The sequence below is a fragment of the Camellia sinensis genome, chromosome 5 (genome assembly GCF_055761805.1).
Source record: "Camellia sinensis isolate YWXY chromosome 5, ASM5576180v1, whole genome shotgun sequence".
Lineage (NCBI taxonomy): Eukaryota > Viridiplantae > Streptophyta > Magnoliopsida > Ericales > Theaceae > Camellia > Camellia sinensis.
Genome location: NC_138965.1, coordinates 142,583,571 through 142,606,515, shown reverse-complemented (window position 1 = coordinate 142,606,515; position 22,945 = coordinate 142,583,571). Strand labels below are relative to the sequence as shown.

General features: G+C 37.8%; 1 non-coding gene across 2 annotated transcripts; it reads left to right on the top strand.

The window, feature by feature from the left end:
* Positions 1-336: 336 nt before the first annotated feature.
* On the top strand, positions 337-22,655 carry LOC114279791 (uncharacterized). Of its 2 annotated transcripts, XR_014330238.1 has the most exons (4): positions 337-837; positions 1,232-1,461; positions 21,306-21,395; positions 21,981-22,655. It is a non-coding gene; the product is annotated as an uncharacterized LOC114279791 (transcript). The 2 variants fall into 2 exon arrangements; XR_014330237.1 differs by lacking the exon at positions 21,981-22,655 and having other exon boundaries at positions 21,306-21,514.
* The last annotated feature ends 290 nt before the right edge of the window (positions 22,656-22,945 follow it).

Here is a 22,945-nt window from a genome sequence, read left to right as displayed (position 1 = left end):
AGTTGTCAAGCTGTATAGTTTCAACTTGTTAGTAGATTCATCCATTTAAAATTGTGGCTAGATTAGCCCACACTTGGCATCTTTGTATTGGTGAGAAAACTGGCAGCTCAGGAAAAATTATATCGTTGATCAAGGTATCATGTAGTCATGTCTCTAATCAATTATAAATCATTATATTTTGTTATTTTCTAATCACTCAATATAAAATTGTAAATCTCATCTTCGCTATCAATGACAACACACCTGGGCACCACGTGGTCATATCACAGGACCACCAAATAACTTCTCATAAATAAGCAAGCCTTCCCCTCTTGTAATACATAAGAAACAGAGCAAGCAATTCTAAAGAAGGCATAGCATTTGCTCTCTCTCTCTCTCTCTCTCTCTCTCACACACACACACACACACACACGGCCTTGTTTGTCCAAATACCAGCTTATAGTAGGGTATAGATATAGATACAGTAAAAATGGTTTATTGGAGACTGCTTTTCTTCTTTTCACTTACCCTCATCACCATCACCATTACCATCACCACTGCTCAGCCTAATTTCACATTCAGTTACTGTGTGCCTAATACAAATTATAGCACTACTACTACTTATGTGGCAAACCTTAAGACCCTCTTCTCTTATCTCTTCTCAGCCATTGATAGTTATGGATTTTACAATGCTTTTCTTGGCCAAAACTCTGATAGAGTTAATGCAATAGTGCATTGCAGAGGAGATGTTGAACTCGGTATCTGTCATAGCTGTGTCAATGATTCTACTCATAAGCTCATACAAGTTTGTCCAAACTTCATGGAAACAATTGCATGGTATGATTACTGCATGTTAAGGTATGTTTGGAAATATTTTTTTTTTATCAAATTACACTGTTAGTGCCTGTACTATGACCCTTATGTTATTTTGTTCTTTGTAATTTCAATTACATTGATTTGACCCTGGATTTAATTTTATCGTAAATTAAAAATTGTAAACTTCATCAATTTAGTGACTTAACCTTTACCAATTCAGTGAAAATTTTCTATAAAAATTCCTAATGATGTTATCAATTGAACAAAATTGATGCAAAATTTAAGATTAGTGATCAAAATTAAGCCAAATAAATTATACGAATTAAAATAATACAAACAATAAAATGTAATAATTACCGACGTAATTTATCCCATTTTAATTTCAAAAAATTGAATAGTTGTAATCCCAAAACTTATAAGGTCTTTTCTTCTGCAGATTAAATTAGTCACGAACGTTCCAGCAATGTGATTTTCATGGACATCCACTTATAAGATGCCACATAAGCAAAAGTATGGTCCACAATAATTGTATTTTTTTCACAAATTTTTTACTATCCTTACCTAAACCCACTTGCATCCTCTGCAACCTCGCAATTTGGATCCTTCAGCAAAGCCCGTATCATCTATATCTACAGCCATCGACGGACGTTGAAGAGTCCATGAAGGGTAATTATTTAGTAATTTCAGAATATGGACACGTGACATTCCATACTATTATGATTGGTAGAGAAGGTGGGTAGGTGGGTATTATATTGGGTGATTGGGGAATATATATATATATATATATATATTTTGAAATAGCGAAAGAAATTTTTTATTGATAATGATCAAGCAAATACATTGACAATTATCAATAGAAAGACAAAGAGCAAAGGCTAACATCACCCACAGTTGGTAAGACACCAACCCAAGGGAAAGCAGAATACAGCTCTACTCCCCAAACATCATAGCAGCAGCCCAGAACAAAACTAGATCAGCAGCAAAGAACAAAACCAGATCAACAGCAAAGAGCTCTATGCCAGCAGCCCATAACAGATCTACACCCCAAACTCCATACCAACGACCCAGAACAAAGCCAGATCAACAGCAAAGAGCTCTATGTCAGCAGCCCAAAATAGATCTACTCCCCAAACTCCATCTTATTTGTCTCAGATTAGTCAAGAAGTCTTGTATAGTGAAATTAAAATCCTTGAATCTTTGGTTCAGCCACAGTGCAACTCTAATTTTAATCAAATCACACAAGTCCTCTAACTGAGGTGTAGCAGATTCGAAAATGCACTCATTTCTAAGTTTCCACAGAGACCATAGGACAACCAAGGGAATGACCTTCCATATCAATTTTTCTTTTCTGTTCAAATTCTCACATTCCCACCAATGAAATACAGCTTCCACAGAACCTGGAAGAGCCCCCTGTAACTCTCACCAATCCATCATTGCAGCCCAAACTTTCCATGCAAAATAGCAATGCAGCAGCACATGACTGGAAGATTCAGCCTCAACTTTACAGAAAACACAAAAGGGTAAGAGCGTTAGCTTGAATCACTCCAATTTTCTAAAGAAACTCTACTGTCTTGACTTTGTTTTTCCAGGCTAGCCAGTAGAAAAATTGAACCTTTTGAGGGGCTTTGTTCTAGACAAACTTACAAGTAATAAGTGAGGGGCCAAGGGAGTCAATTTCATTTTTATAGACAAAGGAGATAGAAAATAGACCAGATCCTTCAGCTAACCAGACTAGATTGTCCTCCAGATCATTACATAAATCAGTTGCAAACACCAGGAGCACTTTGAGCCTACATACTTCCCTCTCTTCCTACTCATACAACCTTCTTCTGAATTGAAAGTTCCAATCCCCTGAATCAACCCTCCTGACATACATTGATCTCAGGGTTTCCTCCTTCTTCATCACCAATCTATAAAGAATTGGGAATTCATCTTTCAAGCAATAATTGCTACACCATTTGTCTTTCCATAAATTGGTTCTTTTACCATCCCCTACCTTGATTTGAACATTATTATAATAGAACACCATCAGACTATTACTCCTCTCCAGTATGGAGATGATTCCTTTCCACACACAAGAGAACCTTCTGCTAGGGATAGAAGAGGGGGACCAGCTTTTATCATCCAGATTATACTTGCTGCAGATAATCTTTCTCCACAAAGCATCTTTCTCTGTGCCAAATCTCCACCACCATTTTAATAACATACAATCATTAACCAACCTAACTCTCCTAATGCCTAAACCCCCCATGCTTCACATTCTTTTTTAATTCATCCCATTTAACTAGGTGAATTGGTTTTCTTGACTCTGACCCTCCCCAAAGGAAAGCAGCCTGCAGCTTCTCAAATTCTCTTGCTACCCTTATAGGGATTTTAAATAGAGATAAATAGAACAATGGTAAGGTAGAGGACACAGACTTTTAAAGAGTGAGCCTCCCTGAGAATGATAGCAGCTTCCTTTTCCATCCTGCAAGTATGCTTCTGACTTTATCAAGAACAGGCTCCCAAGTTGCCTTTTTATTTAGATTAGCTCCCAAAAGCAAACCCAAATACTTCAAAGGAAAAGCCTTGGATTTACAATGTAAATTTGCTACAAATCTAGATAAAGATTCCTCAGGTACATTAACTCCACACACCTGGCTTTTATGATAGTTTATTTTCAGCCCAGAAATCAATTCAAAACACCTTAAGACCCTTTTGATACTTCACACCTCCATCTCCTTAGCTTCACAGAACAAAATGGAATCATCTGCAAATTGTAAATGTGATAGCAACACTCCACTAGAACCCACCTTCACCCCTTTAATCAGGCCATTTTGTTGTGCTCTTGACATAAGTATATTAAGGCCCTCAGCTGCTATGTTGAACAAAATGGAGATAGAGGGTCAAATTGTCTTAAACCCTTTTAAGGGCAAAACTCCATGGTTGGTGAACCATTAACTAACATAGAGAGTTTGGCAGAGGTGACACATTCTTTAATCCAACTAATCCATTTTGCTCCAAACCCAAAATTCAAGAGCATAGATGATAAGTAGCACCAATTTACAGAATCAGAAGCCTTTTCAAAATCAAGCTTGATAATCACTCCCCTCCTTTTGGTTTTCCTCCAACCATCCACTATTTCATTAGTTATTAAAACACCATCCAAAATGTTTCTACTTCCAATGAAAGCTGATTGTGCATCACTGATGATGTGAGAAAGCACCCCTTTTAGTTTACTTGACAGAACTTTTGCTGCAACTTTATATATTGAACCAACTAGGCTTATTGGTCTATAGTCACCAAGCCCAACAGGATTTTCAACCTTAGAAATTAGTGAAATAAAGGAGCTATTAAGTCCCAAAACCAACTTACCATTCCTATGAAAGTTCTTGAAAAATTGCAATAAGTCAAATTTCAATATTTTCCAAATTTTTTGAAAATAAGCCAACTTAAAACCATCTAGCCCAGGGGCCTTATTGCCATCACAATCCTTCACAGCAGCCCTTATTTCTACCTCTGAAAATTCTGCTTCCAATCTTTCAAATCCAGGGCAGTCAAGAACTGATTTAAATTGACCACCTAGCTTGGGTCTACCTCTCCAATCCTCTATGTACTTTTTTACTGAAGTGGTCAAAGACTACTTGCCTAACCCGAGCAGGATCTTCATACACAACATTCCCAACAGAGATTGAAGAGATCTCATTTCTACTTTGCCTACTCTTGGCCACCACATGAAAAAATCTGGTATTTCTATCACCTTTCAAGTTCCAATTAAGCCGTGATTTTTGCAACCACAACCACTCAATCATTCTACTTAACCTCCATACGTGATCTCTGACTACTCCTCTTCTGGCTTTTTCTAAATTATCTAGGTCTCTAGACTCTGCAGATAAATCCAAAAGATGCAATTCCGTTTCTGCTTCCTTTAACTGCACATTTACTCTCCTAAATATCTCTTTATGCCATTTCTCTAATTCTACCTTCAATATTTTAAGCTTCTTTTGTAGGACAAACCCAGCCCAGCCTTCAACTTCAGCCTTCTTCCAGATCTTCTCCACAAAAGCTGGCAAACTTGGGTGTAGACTCCAAGCATTAATGATTCTAAAAGGCTCAGGACCCCAGTCTCGATCATCTTCTATTGACAACAGAGGGCAGTGATCAGCAATGAGCCTTGTGTAGACTCGCCTGAACTTCCTCCACGCGTCCCCCTTTTGGAGAGGGCACGAATTAGGTTCCTGCTACTACAGTTCGAACTCCTATCACGGTTCTGAATCTAATCTCACAAAGTGCAATGTAAGACTGATAAATCACCAAAGAGTCTAATTCGGCAAATCATTTTAGAAAATCAGATTTTGAATAAAAAATGCCAAACTGGACTACTTTGCCAGATTACAGAGTCGCCACCTAAATATTTTATTTTTAAGAAATTTAGGAAATCCTGACTCGTGTCAAAGGCCACGTGTCCGTCATCACCAAAGTTGCCTCGGCTCGGGAACTTGGGTACGAGGGGGAAGGTCATAAAATGAGCACCCCTGCTCGCCCGATCAAATGATCGGCCTCTACTAAGCATGATATGTTGTTTTATAAACCTCATGTGTTCTTATTCTGATTATTAGCTAACTTTACTATGTGGCACACACATACAAGTATAGACTCAATCACGAGAATTGGGACAAAACCACTCATGTTTGTTTTCGAAAATGGTTTGAAAGTGCTACTCGCAAGTAGGCTAAAGCGTGGATTTTCCACCCTCAAGTGGGATTGAAAACATGATGTGCCACTTCCAAAGTGGGCTTAAAACTCACAATCATCGAGTTGTCCTGTCATGACCCGAACCTGCCCCTGTGGGTTAAGGACATAACCAGCCAGTAATCATGAGATTACCTACGGCCTCAAACCAAACCAGACGTATTTTAACAGAGTTAACAGGGGTCAAACGGAAGCAATTTTAAAATTTGTCCATAGAGCCGTGCTTATATGCACATCATAACGTTCCACATTTACATATGTTAATAACTCACAACAAAAAATATAGTAGCATAAGGTTTTGTACAGACAGGATCATTCAAATCTAAGTCAGCCAAACAAAACTATATATAGACGTATATCAAAGTCCTCGCCAACATGACGAAATACACAGAATGGCAAAAGGGCGAAAATGTGTCTCGTGCGTGAGACGCGAGGGCTGACTCTTCAAAACTTGGGTTGATCCATACAGACTTCACTGGGGCTGGGTTTGGACTTCACTTGGCTCACCTACAAACACATGAATGAGCATGAGCGATAGCCCAGTGAATAATATCAAATAAAGAATATATACATTGGAACAATATACATCAAACGGCCTTGGGCCCAATTTATATTTCTAACTAATACATACATACATAGATATATGTAAGTTAACTAACTACGGTTTCAAACACATCATACGGCCTCGGGCCCAATCCATTCGTATCATTCATGTCAAACTGGCCTTTGGCCCATTCATACTTTCAAGTCAAACTGTTACTCATGTCAAACTATCATTCATGTCAAATTGTTATTCATGTCAAACTGTTATTCGTGTCGAACTATCATTCGTGTCAAACTGGCCTTTGGCCCATTCATTCATGTCAAAACGGTCTTTGGCCCATTCACTCATTCTTATCAAAACGGCCTCTGGCCCATTCATTCATGTCAAAACGGCCTTTGGCCCATTCATTCATTCTTATCAAAACGGCCTCTGGCCCATTCATTCATTCTTATCAAAACGGCCTCTGGCCCATTCATTCATGTCAAAACGGCCTTTGGCCTATTCATTCATTCTTATCAAAACGGCCTCTGGCCCATTCATTCTTATCAGACATTTCTCATAAGGCATAAGGCTTATAAGAAAATAAGCAATTGGACAAATGACAAGCTTCCAAATATCAATACTACTCACAGTGATCGGCTGATTGATCTACCCTGGATCTCGACCCTACACATACCATGAACACAAAAGGGTCACTAACAATTCAATCCGTTCTAAATTCACATTTTTCCTCTTTAGGCCTCATTCTTATGTCTTTAACTCAATTACAATGCTCAATGCATGCCTAAGAGTACTTAGAAGTGAAAGAGAACGGAAAACGGAACCCAGAATGCCTTTTCAAAATTCAGAAAACATGGTCCTCGCTCGAGCGTGGACTTTCCCTCTCGAGCGGACCCATGAGGCCTGCAAAAGTACTGGTTACGTCGAATTTACGCTCGAGCGTGAATTCTGGCGTTCGAGCGGAAGGCCTCTCTACATGGCTCCCCGCTTGAGCAGACACCATGTCTGCAAAAAGTTCTGGGAGCACGTATTTTCCGCTCGAGCAGCGGTACCCACGCTTGAGCGAACACCAAAAATTCTGGGTTTTCCAGAAATGTTCTTGAGCCGAAATTTCAACATTCAAAGGTTCCAAAGCTCATGATTTTGGTTCAAAACATGCAAACACATTCTATTTCAAGGGTACACAAATAAGATGAAGCTAATTACTCAAAATCATGGTTCAATTTTCCAAAATAAATCAACATTCTTGTACAATCATGGATTATGCTTTCAAATACCATATGAGCTTCATATCTTCAACAATCAAACATGCATGCAATCTTTTAACTCCAATTCTATTTCAATTGGGTCAAATGATGCTTAAACACATGAAATTCATCCACATCATGCTTGCATGTATGGCCCTGCAACTCAATTCTTCATGATTAACAAACTACATGATAGATTACACAATCCTTGCTCATTTATGATAATTCTATGCATGCATGTACATCTAGCTTCAATTTCAACTAAATCGTTGCCATAAGCTCCCAAATCACTAGAATTCACAAAATCACAAGTTCAACTCATGAATTAGGAGTTGATCACTCACCTAGGAGCTTCAAATACTCAAGTTCTTTGGAGTTAAACTTCAAATCTCCAAGCCTTGGGCCAAAATTGCACAATTCTCTCTCTTTCTCTCTCTATAGCCGGTCTCCCTCTCTCACTAGAGTATAAGCTCAGATTTTGGAACTCAAACAAATGAGGGTGAAAGCAAGTTGGCCTATTAATAGGCTCATTTGATCAAATTTCATTAGTATTAAAATAGTTGAGCACTAACCCATTAAATTAATCTAATTAATCTGATCCGAATCAATTTCCAATTAAATTTCACCGTAGGCTCTAAAAATTACGCTAATCACAATGGCGTAATCGATTTCGGGTTTCGTGGCCGATAAGGCCTTCAATTTAATTCTCAAAGCAGATAATCAAACAGATATTCCTACGGTGAACAGATAGAAATTCAAAACCACATATATTTACATAATTGGCACACAAAATCATATCAGGCACATAATCAAATTAGTAATAAGGACCCATTAGTATAATACGGAACAGGGTTATCACAGTCTTCCCCCTTTAGGAAGTTTGGTCCTCCAAACTTACTTCACCTTTAGTCGAAAACAATTCGGAACACTTTTCATTCAACGGTTCCAATCCTTTTTGATAGTCATTTACTTAGTCTCAAAATCAAGCAACACTCTATTCTCAATCAGTCAAAGACTTACCTTTTCCTCCATACAAGGCTTGTATAGTGTCACACCGAATTAGAGTGTAAGTTGTTGTCGTCGTAAGCAAGGTCTACCAATGATGGATAGATTTTTCCAACTTCCCTGAAAAACCTAATGCATATTTTTGGAGCATTCCTCCTAAAAATCTAAAAAGTTCTTTCTGATTATACCTCAATTTGCGGATGGAAAACAGCGTCGAATCATAATTCAGTCCCCATTGCCTCTTGAAGGCTTGTCAGAATTCAAACACATTTTAGAATTTCTGTCTAAAACAATAGATACTGGGACCCCATGCAAACGAGCAATCTTATCGATGTAAACAGTGGCTAGTCTACAAGCACCATACAAAAATTTTACAGGGAGAAATGAGCGAACTTAGTAATTCTTCATACAGTAGCCCAAACGGGACTTATACCTTGGGTGCTCAAGGTAGCCCCACAATGAACTTCATAGTCACATATCCCTATTTCCATTCCGAAGTAGAGAGAGATTGAAGTAGTTCCGCCAATATCTGATATTCAACTTTGACTTGTTGGCACTGAAAACATTTAGACACAATTCAACAATTTCATTTTTCACAATAGGTCGCCAACATATTTATTTCAAATGCCCACTAACTTGCCCATAGAAGTTCGGTCCATTTCCTTGTCACAAAAGTTCAATTCGTTCTTTAATAATTTCGCAATTCACAATCCAATTCAGTACTTAGTTTAGTGACTCATCACGGTTATCCAAGATCAATCAAAAGTCTGCAGGGATTTAAAGCGGATCCAGACACTGATTCCCGAGTCAACAAAGATAACAACGAAGCAATCAATTTCTAACACAATACACGTGTCCTCAATTCATTCAACAGTCTACGGTTTACAATTCAGTCCACATTCAATCCCCTGTTCTATCTACTCTTTCCATATTATCTGATAATCGTCAAAAGTGTAAGGCAATGTATATACAAATCCCCATGATGTCAAGGACAATATCAAAGGAGTCAATCGCATATTACACACAATTTACACATCCCCAGAGCCCTAATTACAGAATATAATGGCACTGAGCAGTTATTTACACAGAGCGTACTGAATTTACACACTTTTAGATAATCAGGGTTTTTCAAAGCTCCTTTGATGCTAATAACATCCACATAATACCAAAGGATGACATTCTGGACAAAACAAAGGAATAATCGTCTCAGAATCAAAGCACACCCGTTCACGACCGTCGGTGGCCAACTCGAGATCGATTAAAACAAATCCACCCATACAAAACCGTCGGTGGCAAAAGAGATATCTCAACAAAGGTGCTACATAGGCTTAACGTCCCCTAACACAGAAGGACGCCCTAAGAATGTCATCAAAATAAACATAATACCACTCACCATAACCTGATTTCCCAAAATCCGATAACACTGAAGCAACTACTCTCCCATACAAAACATATTCTGGTCAGTCAAGGATAAATGTTCAGTACTGCTTATAGTCAAATCAATCTGCCGCCATCGGTTCCCATAGCGTCAAACAAACAAGAGTGTGACAATATACAAGCAGTGTTCCATAAAACTCCCAATCACTGGATTTGCTCAATCCCGTTCACTTGTAACACGTATGTCTCAAACAACTATAGGTCGGTTCTTCATAGTGTTCATGGTTAGATCGGTCTGTTGATAGCCCACAAAAGGTCTTTCAAATAAGTCAAGTACTCCAAACAGATTCAAGTTTTGGGTCTATCAATTTTCCTGCCAAAATAATCTGGCTATTTATTCATACGTAATCCGTACTTCCCCTTAACAAGGTCAAATCAAATAGAGGGTCTCATCAAATTAATCCCGTCAAAGGTCTTGCCAAACCAAATCGAGCTAAGGTCCCATCAAATTATATCAAATGAGGGTTCTAGCAGACCCAATCAGACAAAAGTTCTATCAGATTGAATCAGATAAAAGTTTTCTCAATGGGGTATTTTTGGTTCTATAGGGCACACTTCATTGCTTAGGTACATAGTCGATAGTTTTACAACTATTCTAAGTCCATCAGTTCTCAAAATCATATCGGAGTTATTTATCACAACTGTTCTTGTCAAAGTATTCCAAGTCATGTACAATATAGCATTGTCCACATAAGTTCAGGTGCAGTTGTCTATGCATGCAGTTGTTCATATCAGGAGGTATGTATCATAATCAATATAGCAGTTCTCAAACAAGTCTTAGAAGCAAGCACATGGTACACAGTAACACATTAAACAAAGTTCTTCAATTACACATAATATAGGATTTGACACGCAGAGGTTCCAAATTAGTCACAAAACATAGGTTGACGAGTCAAGCTTAATATAGTCACATAGTCTAGTCAATTTTCTACCAATCCAAATACATGATCTCGCAATTTTAGAGTTCGTCCTTTTGGGTGCTCAACTCGGTCACACAATCACAGAGTCAATCAATATCCCAATACGTATTTCACAATTTCGCAAATGGAGCACATATATATTCAATAAATACAGTCTCGATCTTGTGGGTCTGACCAATCCAAACACACAGGCAGCAATTATGAAAGGGCATGCTGATCCGAATCAAACAATACCCCAAGCAAAGGTGTACACATGCACTAATTCAGAATCAATCACATAACAGTATAGATACCTGGAATAACGGTTGCAGTATTCTGAGTACTTTCTGAGACGAGTGCAATTATTGTATCTCGACTAGTAATTCCTACCAATGGTACGAATCTAGCTGAGGCAAAAGATTTATTCACATTTTGTTCAGTTCGGGGGCAGTTCCTTACCATATGGTCCACTTTAGCACACCTATAACGAGCCTAGAAGTCTGATAACAAACACCTCGGCGTTTTTCACACTGATGGTGGCAAAGGTTCTCACCGTAGTGGCAACTAGCGTTGTTGTCTTAAAATCTCTGCCATTTCTTGTACTATTCTTTCCAATCTATCAAGTCGGGCTATGGAAGAGTCTGCCAACTCGTATGCCCTTACTTTATCCGTGCTCTATGCAAATTTTTATTAAACCTTGCCAAATACCGGGATGCCCAATACAAAGATAAACACATTCGCACATAGGCACATTGTTATTTTCTCATTTTATGTATCGTCAAGGCACAATTAATTACATACGCAATAGATGATAGCATACTTATCAGATATCGCATACTGAACATTTACTAAGTAGTTATACACTCAAATCATGTTCATATTTCACATAGACACCCATTTGCAAAATCGAATGCACATAAGCAACTTCTCATGACTCATGTGTTCATGTATGTGCATTATAACAAAACAAACTTGTTGTACACATTAGTGCAACAATTTGTATCTCATATAATCACATGTTCTCACCATCTGATTAAACTTGCATTATGCTTTATACAAAAGATTCACAGGTATGCATATACAAAAGAGCATACGTATTCAAATATTTTGCAATGCAAGCAATTCACCAACTTATAGCACATAATCGTTCATATCAAAACAGTTAGGTGTATTCTCGATGCTTCCAAATTCATACTTATCACTTGAATGCATCCTAGATCTTTTCTAGACGCTTATTGCTCTTTTGGACAAGTGTGTGAGTTATTAACTCGTGCTCTGATACCACTCTGTCATGACCCGAACCCGCCCCCGTGGGTTAAGGACATAACCGGCCAGTAATCATGAGATTACCTATGGCCTCAAACCAAACCAGACGTATTTTAACAGAGTTAACGGGGGCCAAACGGAAGCAATTTTAAAACTTTGTCCATAGAGTCGTGCTTATATGCACATCATAACATTCCACATTTACATATGTTAATAACTCACAACAGAAAGTATAGTAGCATAAGGTTTTGTACAGACAGGATCATTCAAATCTAAGTCAGCCAAACAAAACTATATACAGACGTATATCAAAGTCCTCGCCAAGATGACGAAATACACATAATGGCAAAAGGGCGAAGACGTGTCTCGTGCATGAGATGCGAGGGATGACTCTTCAAAACTTGGGTTGTTCCATACAGACTGCACTGGGGCTGGGTTTGGACTTCACTTGGCTCACCTACAAACACATGAATGAGCGTGAGCAATAGCCCAGTGAATAATATCAAATAAAGAATATACATTGGAACAATATACATCAAACGGCCTTGGGCCCAATTTATATTTCTAACTAATACATACATACATAGATATATATAAGTTAAGTAACTACGGTTCCAAACACATCATACGGCCTCGGGCCCAATCCATTCGTATCATTCATGTCAAACTGGCCTTTGGCCCATTCATACATTCAGGTTAAACTATTACTCATGTCAAACTATTATTCATGTCAACTGTTATTCGTGACAAACTATCATTCGTGTCAAACTGTTATTCGTGTCAAACTGTTATTCGTGTCGAACTATCGTTCGTGTCAAACTGGTCTCTGGCCCATTCATTTATGTCAAACTGGCCTCTGGCACATTCATTTATGTCAAACTGGCCTCTGGCCCATTCATCCATGTCAAAACGGCCTCTGGCCCATTCATCCATGTCAAAACGGCCTCTGGCCCATTCAATCATGTCAAAATGGCTTTCGGCCCATTCATTCATTCATTCTTATCAAAACGGCCTCTGGCGCATTCATTCATTCTTATCAAAACGACCTCTAGCCCATTCATTCATGTCAAAACGGCCTTTGGCCCATTCATTCATTCTTATCAAAACGGCCTCTGGACCATTCATTCATGTCAAAATGGCATTTGGCCCATTCATTCATTCTTATCAAAACGGCCTCTGGCCCATTCATTCATTCTTATCAAAACGGCCTTTGGCCCATTCATTCATGTCAAAACGGCCTTTGGCCCATTCATTCATTCTTATCAAAACGGCGTCCGGCCCATTCATTCATGTCAAAACGGCCTTTGGCCCATTCATTCATTCTTATCAAAACGGCCTCTGGCCCATTCATTCTTATCAGACATTTGTCCACAATTCAAACTAGCAAATCATAAGGCATAAGGCTTATAAGAAACTAAGCAATTGGACAAATGACAAGCTTCTAAATATCGATACTACTCACAGTGATCGGCTGATTGATCTGCCCTGGATCTCGACCCTACACATACCATGAACCCTTTTAACAATTCAATCCATTCTAAATTCACATTTTTCCTCTTTAGGCCTCATTCTTATGTCTTTAACTCAATTACAATGCTCAATACATGCCTAAGAGTACTTAGAAGTGAAAGAGAACGGAAAACGGAACCCAGAATGCCTTTTCAAAATTCAGAAAACAGGGTCCCCGCTCGAGCGTGGACTTTCCCTTTCAAGCGGACCCATGAGGCCTGTAAAAGTACTAGTTATGTCGAATTTACGCTCGAGCGTGAATTCTGGCGCTCGAGCGGAAGGCCTCTCTACATGGCTCCCCGCTCAAGCGGACACCATGTCTGCAAAAAGTTCTGGGAGCACGTATTTCCCGCTCGAGCGGCGGTACCCACGCTCGAGCGGACACCAAAAATTCTAGGTTTTCCAGAAATGTTCTTGAGCTGAAATTTCAACATTCAAAGGTTCCAAAGCTCATGATTTTGGTTCAAAACATGCAAACACATTCTATTTCAAGGGAACACAAATAATATGAAGCTAATTACTCAAAATCATGGTTCAATTTTCCAAAATAAATCAACATTCTTGTACAATCATGGCTTATGCGTTCAAATCCCATATGAACTTCATATCTTCAACAATCAAACATGCATGCAATCTTTTAACTCCAATTCTATTTCAATTGGGTCAAATGATGCTTAAACATATGAAATTCATCCAAATCATGCTTGCTGTATGGCCCTACAACTTAATTCTTCATGATTAACAAACTACATGATAGATTACACAATCCTTGCTCATTTATGATAATTCTATGCATGCATGTACATTCTAGCTTCAATTTTGACTAAATCATTGCCATGAGCTCCCAAATCACTAGAATTCACAAAATCACTAGTTCAACTCGTGAATTAGGGGTTGATCACTCACCTAGGAGCTTCAAATACTCAAGTTCTTTGGAGTTAAACTTCAAATCTCCAAGCCTTGGGCCAAAATTGCACAATTCTTCCCCTTTCTCTCTCTATAGCCAGTCTTCCTCTCTCACTAGAGTATAAGCTCAGATTTTGGAACTCAAACAAATGAGGGTGAGAGTAATTGGCCTATTAATAGGCTCCTTTAATCAAATTTCATTAGTATTAAAATAGTTGAGCACTAACCCATTAAATTAATCTAATTAATCTGATCCGAATCAATTTCCAATTAAATTTCACCGTAGGCTCTAAAAATTACACTAATCACAATGGCGTAATCGATTTCGGGTTTCGTGGCTGATAAGGCCTTCAATTTAATTCCCAAAGCAGATAATCAAACAGATATTCCTACAGTGAACAGATAGAAATTCAAAACCACATATATTCACATAATTGGCACACAAAATCATATCAGGCACATAATCAAATTCGTAATAAGGACCCATTAGCATAATACGAAATAGGGTTATCACATGTCCAATTCAAGCAATAAAGCCTCCACCTACAGACATTCATGCAGTTAATCACTTAAGCAAATAGCTTCATGGCAAACATGCTATCATGGCAACGCTTACACTCATTCAAGGATGCTAAAGCATAAACACTTACAGTGTACTCCGAGCCAAAATAGAAAACTAGTTAGAAACAATGCATGATTCCTAACTATACAACATGCCTAATGCAACACATGAAAAAATGCAACTAAATAGGTTCTACTATCTAAGATGGCATATGAATGCAACAATTTGATACATGTATTCAAAGAAGTATTGAAACACAGTGTAGTTTGAATGATGCGCCGAGCCCGATGCATGCAAGACAAATGAATGATGCATACATGCAAAGCATAAAGTATGCTAATCAAAACGTGCCCTAAAACTAACCATCGAAAGCGGTAAGTAAAAGGGAGAAAGACATGGGGTTGGAAGACATGCACACACATACGCACACTTATTACAAAATTGCGCCCTCTCGAAGGAGGGTCCGAATAAATAAGCTAACTAACTATGCTAAGCTAAGCCAACTATTACAAACTAACTAATTAACTAACTTACCTAATTAATTACAAACCGAATTGAAGTTAGCTACGCTAAGCTAATTAGAATATTACAAAGACAAATTGACTAATTAGCTACACTAAGCTAATTAAAGCAATAAAATGGCCTCGCGAGGGAGGGAAAACATGCATGCTCGGTGTGTTTCGCCCTAAAATGCATTGCCTTGCCGTAAGTTGCCTCTGTTTGCACTCGCGGTGATCTCAGAACATCATGTAAACTTCCAAATTGCATCTGCCCCAACACAGGAACACTTTGGACAATTTTTCTGCAAGTGGCCGGCTGGCCACCTCAACTGGTCTGTAGGCTACGTCAACTGGCCGGCCGGCCAGTACAAGTGGTAGGCAGGCTAGTCTAAGTGGCCGGCCAGCCACTTTTCTTTCCAGAATCTTGCCTTTGTTGTAACAGAGAGCAACAGAGCCAAGGCAATGTATTTGGCTAGAAATATGTGTACTACCACCCTCTTCATCATGTCTCAAGCTCAAAGGAGTGTAGTACTTAGCTCTCGAGCCGCCAATCAAGCATCTCAATGCATGATAGCTCAAAAACCAAGCTTGCACAAGCTTAGTGAATGCGCACATAAGACTCAAAGTGCCTCCACCTTATCATGCATGATCAAGGGTGTTGGCGACCAAGAAATGCAACACGTTTCATCACTTTGAGTATGAAACGTCTCGTATTTCTTGTGTTTGGATTAACGTCCAATCCAAACACATGCAATGCAACACACATATGTTATCTTGGCATGTTTTACTTGGCTTAATTCTTGTTTACTTATTTACATTACCAAACCATTCCTTAATTGGTAAAGTCCGATTGTGAAAAGTCCTCTAATTTGAAAGATGACCTAAGCTACAAGCACCTTAAGCACGAAAGAAGCCTCATGTTTTTGGTTAGTAGAAACCTTCAAGAGAAGGCTAAAACCATTAGGCATGAGAGCCTCGATTCCATGCTTAAGTCAACAAGGGCTTAAGGCCACTTTCAAGGTGAATGAAAGTTTGAGTCAATGGAGTGCAATAGCACACATTTCAGCACTGAAATAGCATGTTAAGTGACTTAAAACAATGCAAACAACTCATGTAATACATGGTTAAAAGCTTAACTCATTAAGCTAATGAAAGAGGTTGTGCACCACCTTACAACACAAGCCTCAAAGGGCCAAACCAACTCAAAACAGACCTCAAACATGTCAAAACAGTGGCCAAATCATGCTAAGATTGAAGTTCACAAGGCAAGAAAATCATGTGTATCAATTGGCCAACAAGCAGGGCATAAGGCTTAACTCTTAGAAGCGAAAAAAAAGTGATATGCATGAGAGTGTAACAGAGAAATATGCTCTGAAATCATGTGTGAAATGATGTCATGGCATGCAAACATCTCAAACAAAGCATGCTAGAGGCATCAAAACACAAGGCTAGTGAGGTCCATTGTACTACAGCTATACAAAGCAAGCCCCATATGACCAAAACTACTCAAAACAGAGTTAAAGCATGCTGAAACATGGGTAAAAACACGCTGAAGTGTGGCCAAAATAAGCTAGAATGATGGGCTAAAGCATCAAGCATACAAGGCTAATTAGCAAGATTACACTACAAGTGTAAGAAGCATGCATGAGGTGACTCAACTAGGCCAAAACAGAGTTACAACAAGCTGAAACAAGGTCAAAAGCAGGCTGAGACCAAGCCAAGTGATGGTAGAAAAACATGCTCAACAAGTAGGCCAAAAAAACATGTAATCAAAAAGTAAAGAGGAGAGGCCAACCCCTCTTACTTTGGACCTCAAAACATGATTTCTACTACTGAAATTTCTCCGAGTTTCAGTGGTAGAAAGGCCAAACAAAGGGTGCCTCAAAAGCCTTAAGAGATGGCACAAGGCTTAAGTGAATAAGGGGCACAAGGGGGTGAAACACCCCTAACTCCCACAGGGCCTCAAACAATCACTTTTAACACTTACAAAAAAAAGATTTTTGTAGTTGAAAGCTGGGCCCAAAAAAAAATATGCAAGGGTGGCCAAACCAATGTACAAAAACAAAGCTTAAAGAGGTAGATTCTCACCCTTGAAGCACAACTTTAAAACAGCAAGCTAATAGCCAACTTCTGAGCCAAAATCACTCCAAGGAGCTCCAACAAGGCCTCAAAGATCTTCAACACTAAGGTGAAGGCGTTGGGACTGGTTTGCTAGTTGATGCACCCTTCGATCCCACTCTTTTTTCCAGACCAAAGATTCCCTTTTTTGGCTGGATGTAGCTAATCTTCTCTTTCCCTTTTGCCTTACCTTTGCTTTTTAAGGCTATAGACTTGATCTTTGAGCTGTCATCCTATGTTTGAGAAACACTAGACTCTCTAATCCCATGCCCAACACCAACAACTCTTTCATTTACATGGACATCACATAGCAAAGGCTCACATTGAACTTCAGTCAGCCCACCAACTCATGATTCAAATTATTGTGGCCCAAAACCACTTCCAAACTTAGCCCAGGCTTATTTAGACTTGAGCCACTCAAACTTCTTATAAAACCAGGCGTGTAAACTTGCCCATCATTACCATGATCAGTTGGCTTTGAGGCATTAAATGCACTGCTAACTGCCACCAGTTCCTTGCCTACCATACTGCATGATTCTGTCACTCCATATCACTCTTCTATTGTGTCCTTTTGTCCACCAGATTACACTGCCATCTCCATGTGTCGATATTCTTTTGGCCTCAATTTTGTATTGCTCAAAACCCTGAATTGTCGCACCTCCTATGGGGTGAGTTGACTCATCAATGTGTTTCTGTAGTGGCTTACCATCTCTGTTAGAGTCATGATCCTCATCTTCCTCATCTGGGCTATGATCTTTCATCTCATCTTGATGCTTCATACATCTGCAGCACTGATTGATTGGTTTTGCTACTATAACCTGTTCTTCCAAGACTCTCACTGGATGAGAAAACTACTTAGTCTCCAGGTTGATAACCTTGTTAATAGGTTCCATGCACTTGGTGATTATCCTAAGTTTACCACAATCGAAAGATTGAGGCATGCATTCAGCACGTTCAATAACTTCACCTCATAAGCTACCAATCTTAATTAAATTGGACTTATTCCATAAATGTAATGGAATCCCGTAACAGCTAATCCATACTAGTCTCTCTTGTGCAAGAGCTAGCTCTGGCCTCCATTGGATGATGTCTTCACACCAATCTTCAATAATATCTTTGATGGCCTTCACTTTTGTCTCCATTTCCTCCTTGGACTTGAAAGATAACACCACATCACGTCCTCCACCTTTTCTGGCTTCAAACCCATCTATTCCTCTTTCATTAGGTTCAAACTTCAGACTAATGTTAACATATCTAACTTTTAGACGAACTACAACATTGTCATAGAGCCACCCAGTACCATACTCCTCTGCTTTAACTATAACGGAGTCACTGCCTATTACCTGAATGCCTCTTACTGCGTCTACAAATGTCTTCTTACTGGTGAAATGGTATGGGCCTCTCCAAACCTCCTCTCTGGGGTGTGATTGTTATGGTTTTTGAAAATGGAATTGCCCTTGCTCTCTGTTTCTTTCGAATGTAGCAAATTTCACGAATAACTTTTTATCATCTACCCATAGACCGTGAGCTTTTTACACTGCTACCTTTGCTGCTACTTCACAACTATATCTTACAAATCCAAATCTTGTGTTGGTGTTTCTTCTACGCTTTTGCGGAATAAAGATATCTTTTACAACTCCAAACTTCCCAAAAAGATTAAACAAGCCTTTGGGATCCATTGAGCTAGGTAGATTATCCACAAACACCGTGAAGACTATTGCACTGTCCACTCACCTCCTTGCTTCTTGCTTTCCTCTTTGCTTCACCACCAGAATCCATCCTCCTCGCTTGGAATCCATTCTCAAACTACTGTATTGTCCACAGCCTTTCGAGTGAATTACTCTTACCAGGCCTCCTTGATGTTTGGTGGTTGGTGTTTATTGGGAAACATGAGGAGGTATATTGAATGATGATTGGTTAGAGAGTACAGACACGTGGTACTCCAGAAACATTGAATAATTTCCCGTCCATGAGCACTAACCACCATCACATATTTAGGTTTCGTTTGGGAAGTTGGATAGAATTTTTTTAGTTTCTTGGCTTTTTGACTATTTTATCCTCAACTAAAAAGTTTGTTTGAGTTGGATTTTTTGAATTTTAAAAAATAAAATGATTATGGCTTGGATATAACACTTTGTCTTATTGACTTTTTAGCTTATTTTATCTTTTATAACTAAGGCCTCGTTTGGGAACAGACTATTTTAGTAACATTTTGACTTTTCACGAAAAGATATGCAAAAAAATAGAGAGAATGATGTGACAACCTATAATGACTTTTTGACTTTTTGATTAAAACACAAGGTTGTCAAACGAGACTTAATTGTCTTAAAAGCTTAAGCTACACAATGACAAAGCATGATGTGACAATTTTTTCTTTTACCACTTTAAAGAAAAATACCTATCTAGATAACTTATATTTTCAAAAATACAGTTGCCACATTATTATTGTCATAAAAAAGTTTTGTAACTATATCATTTTTCTTATATATATATATATAGTAAATTATATGAGATGCATCCACGTTGGATTACTATGTTTTCAAGAAGAAAAATGCTTGGGAGCACTAATTAGTGCTCCCACTAATTAGGTGGCAGTGGGTCCCGCCATTAATAATGTGATGTTTTGGTCTTGGAGTTGTATTTTTTTTTTTTTTTTTTATACTTTTTTAATGCATTAGTGCTATTAGTGGTGATATTTTTAGTGGGATGAATCATTGTTGTTTCAAGAAAATGTAACAAATAGACCAACCATGGCTCCAGTTGTACTCATGCTTAGTATCATCTCTCTCGCTCTCTCACTGCCGTCACAGCCAGCATTTTTCATGTAGCACCATTAATCCTCTTGAAATCACATCACTGGGGCAAGATTTTGATTCTGAATTGACTCAGCCAAAGATGTAATGAACGGTTATTTTTATTTTCATTAAATTAGTTTTTATTTTTTTAAAACTCAAATATGGCGATAATTTTGATATCATTATTAAACTAATCCATTAAATCAAAAAAATCCAAAACTAAAAATATTTCATATATTAAATATATTGATTCCTAACAACCACACTACATGATTATCATCCAAACACATAATAAAAATTAATCTAGTAAATAAATAAATAAATAAAAGATTTATCAATTTTACATAATTTTATCTCTGATGGGTAAAAATAATTTTTAAAAATTCAAAAATATTTTTTTGATATTTATTTCTATCCAATTAGTTTATATTTTATCAAATTAATAACTATGCCCTTGAAATTGAGTAATGGTATCTTCAATTGTCCTCATTTGGAACAAGAATTAGAATTTAGGGTCAAATGTGTCACAACTGAAAAGTCAGGGACCAAAGTGACACGAGCCCCAAACTAGAGAGACTGTTAGTATAATTCGCCCTATCCAAAAATATAATGTGATACCTCAGCTCAAATTATGAGATTAGAATCCTCAGATATTCTTTTCGTCTAGAATGTTCTTATTGTGATGATAATTCAAAGGTTCAAATTTACGAGATTTTTTTAAGGTCCCTGATATTAAGATTTTATAGCATAAAGGACACTTAATATTTTCATATTGTCTAACGTCCCTCAACATCAATCCAAAGAAAATTCGATCCAGAGAAGACATCCAGAGAAAATTTAGACATCCAGAGAAAATTCAGATAGTTCAGAGAAAATTCACACAATCTAGGAAACTCTGCATCATCGTGCATTTTATATGTTCTCTTACAAATATATTTTCCTGGAGGGTTGCCATCAAAATTCTATTTGCTAATCCCAGTGCTCCTTGCAGGTCAAGTCTAACAAGATGAGGTGGTTGACAGACAAGAAAGAGAAGAGGTCATTGGGCGAGCTTGAACAAGAATTTGTTCAAACACTACAAGTAATAAAACAGATTATTTTTAGTTTGTTTTGTTTTTTTAAATACACAAATTTATTGTGTCTTAGAATTCTGCTCAAACTACGGTTTTACAGTGATTAAAATACTTCTGATTGTCCTACTGATTGTAGTATCAAAAGTATTATGTAGCGTTCTAGATTTTTTTTTGGGGGGGGGGGAGAAGAGCAATGATCTAGAGAAAATTCACACATTCAGAGAAAATTCACACATCCAGAGAAAGTTCACAAGTCCAAAGAAAATTCACAGTCTAGAGAAAATTCACACATCCAGACAAAATTTACACAATCTAGAGAAAAATCACACAGTTTAGAAAAAATTCAATCAGATTTCCTCACATACCCGACATGATTTGAACAACATAATCGATATTACTTTCATGTCTGTTCACCTTTCAATTAAAAAATCTGCAATATAAATTTGGGATCTTGGATGTCTCATTTTTTGTTGATAATATGGCATTCATCAAAGTAAATAAAGAAATAGAAAGCTATTGGCAGAAGAAAGCTTTATACCTACATGCTAGGTATATATTGAGAAAGTTTATTTTTGTTTCTGCATGATTTGCAGTCCTAGAACCCCAGCTGGACACATATGTTATCTGTAGAGCAAAGAGATCCATAAGCTTCAGAACTAGAAAACTTGTTAGGCCAAGTCCTCAGTGAAATTTGAAATTTCAATATTCGGATTCGAAAAAGACACATTCTTGACTTCAATCTTCGGATCTCTGGAAATGGTTGCAAATTCTCCACTACCCGCAGCTCAGATCGCGGTGATCCGACTTAGATCGTGGCATTCCGACAACGGCGTGGTAGAGACAAAGGCGAAGGTGAAGCCGGCGGCATCAGAGATGAAGACTGAGAGAGGAGAAAGGAGTAGAGAGAGAGAGAGAGAGAGAGAGAGAGAGAGAGAGAGAGGAATGTGCACAAAGAAAGAGGGTTTGGTTTGGATAGAATGGAGATTGGAAAGAGAGAGAGAGAGAGTCAAATTCTCTAATCTGATATATGGGTGTGGGTTTAGGGACCTTAGACATCAAAATATAATATTGTGGATCTCTTCCATTACTAAAAATGAGAAATGGACCTTAGACTAATTTTCCCTCAAATTTAAAGTTGAAACAAAATCTCATTTATTCAGGGGTGTGTAGTTTAGAACCCTTCTTTCACTATTGAGTACCGTTATTTAAAACCATACCATGTATACTAAGTCCATTATTTAAAATCATGTTTTTACCACCATGCACACTATCACAACTACTAACACTATAATTTTCAAGATCCTAATTAAACTTTAAAACAAATCTTTAAAAAAAAAAAAGAGTTTAAACTTTAAAAAAATAAAAAAAAATCAAAATACATTTTTTCTTTCTAGTCGAGAAAATAACCTTTCATCTAAACAAATGGAACTTTAATTTTTTTACTAGGAGGATCTAAAGCCCATTATAAATCATTTGGGTAATTTTTTATTTTATTTTTTATTTTTTTGATCAGTAAAGAAAAATTCATTAAAATCATAAAATTAAAAACACAAGAGAG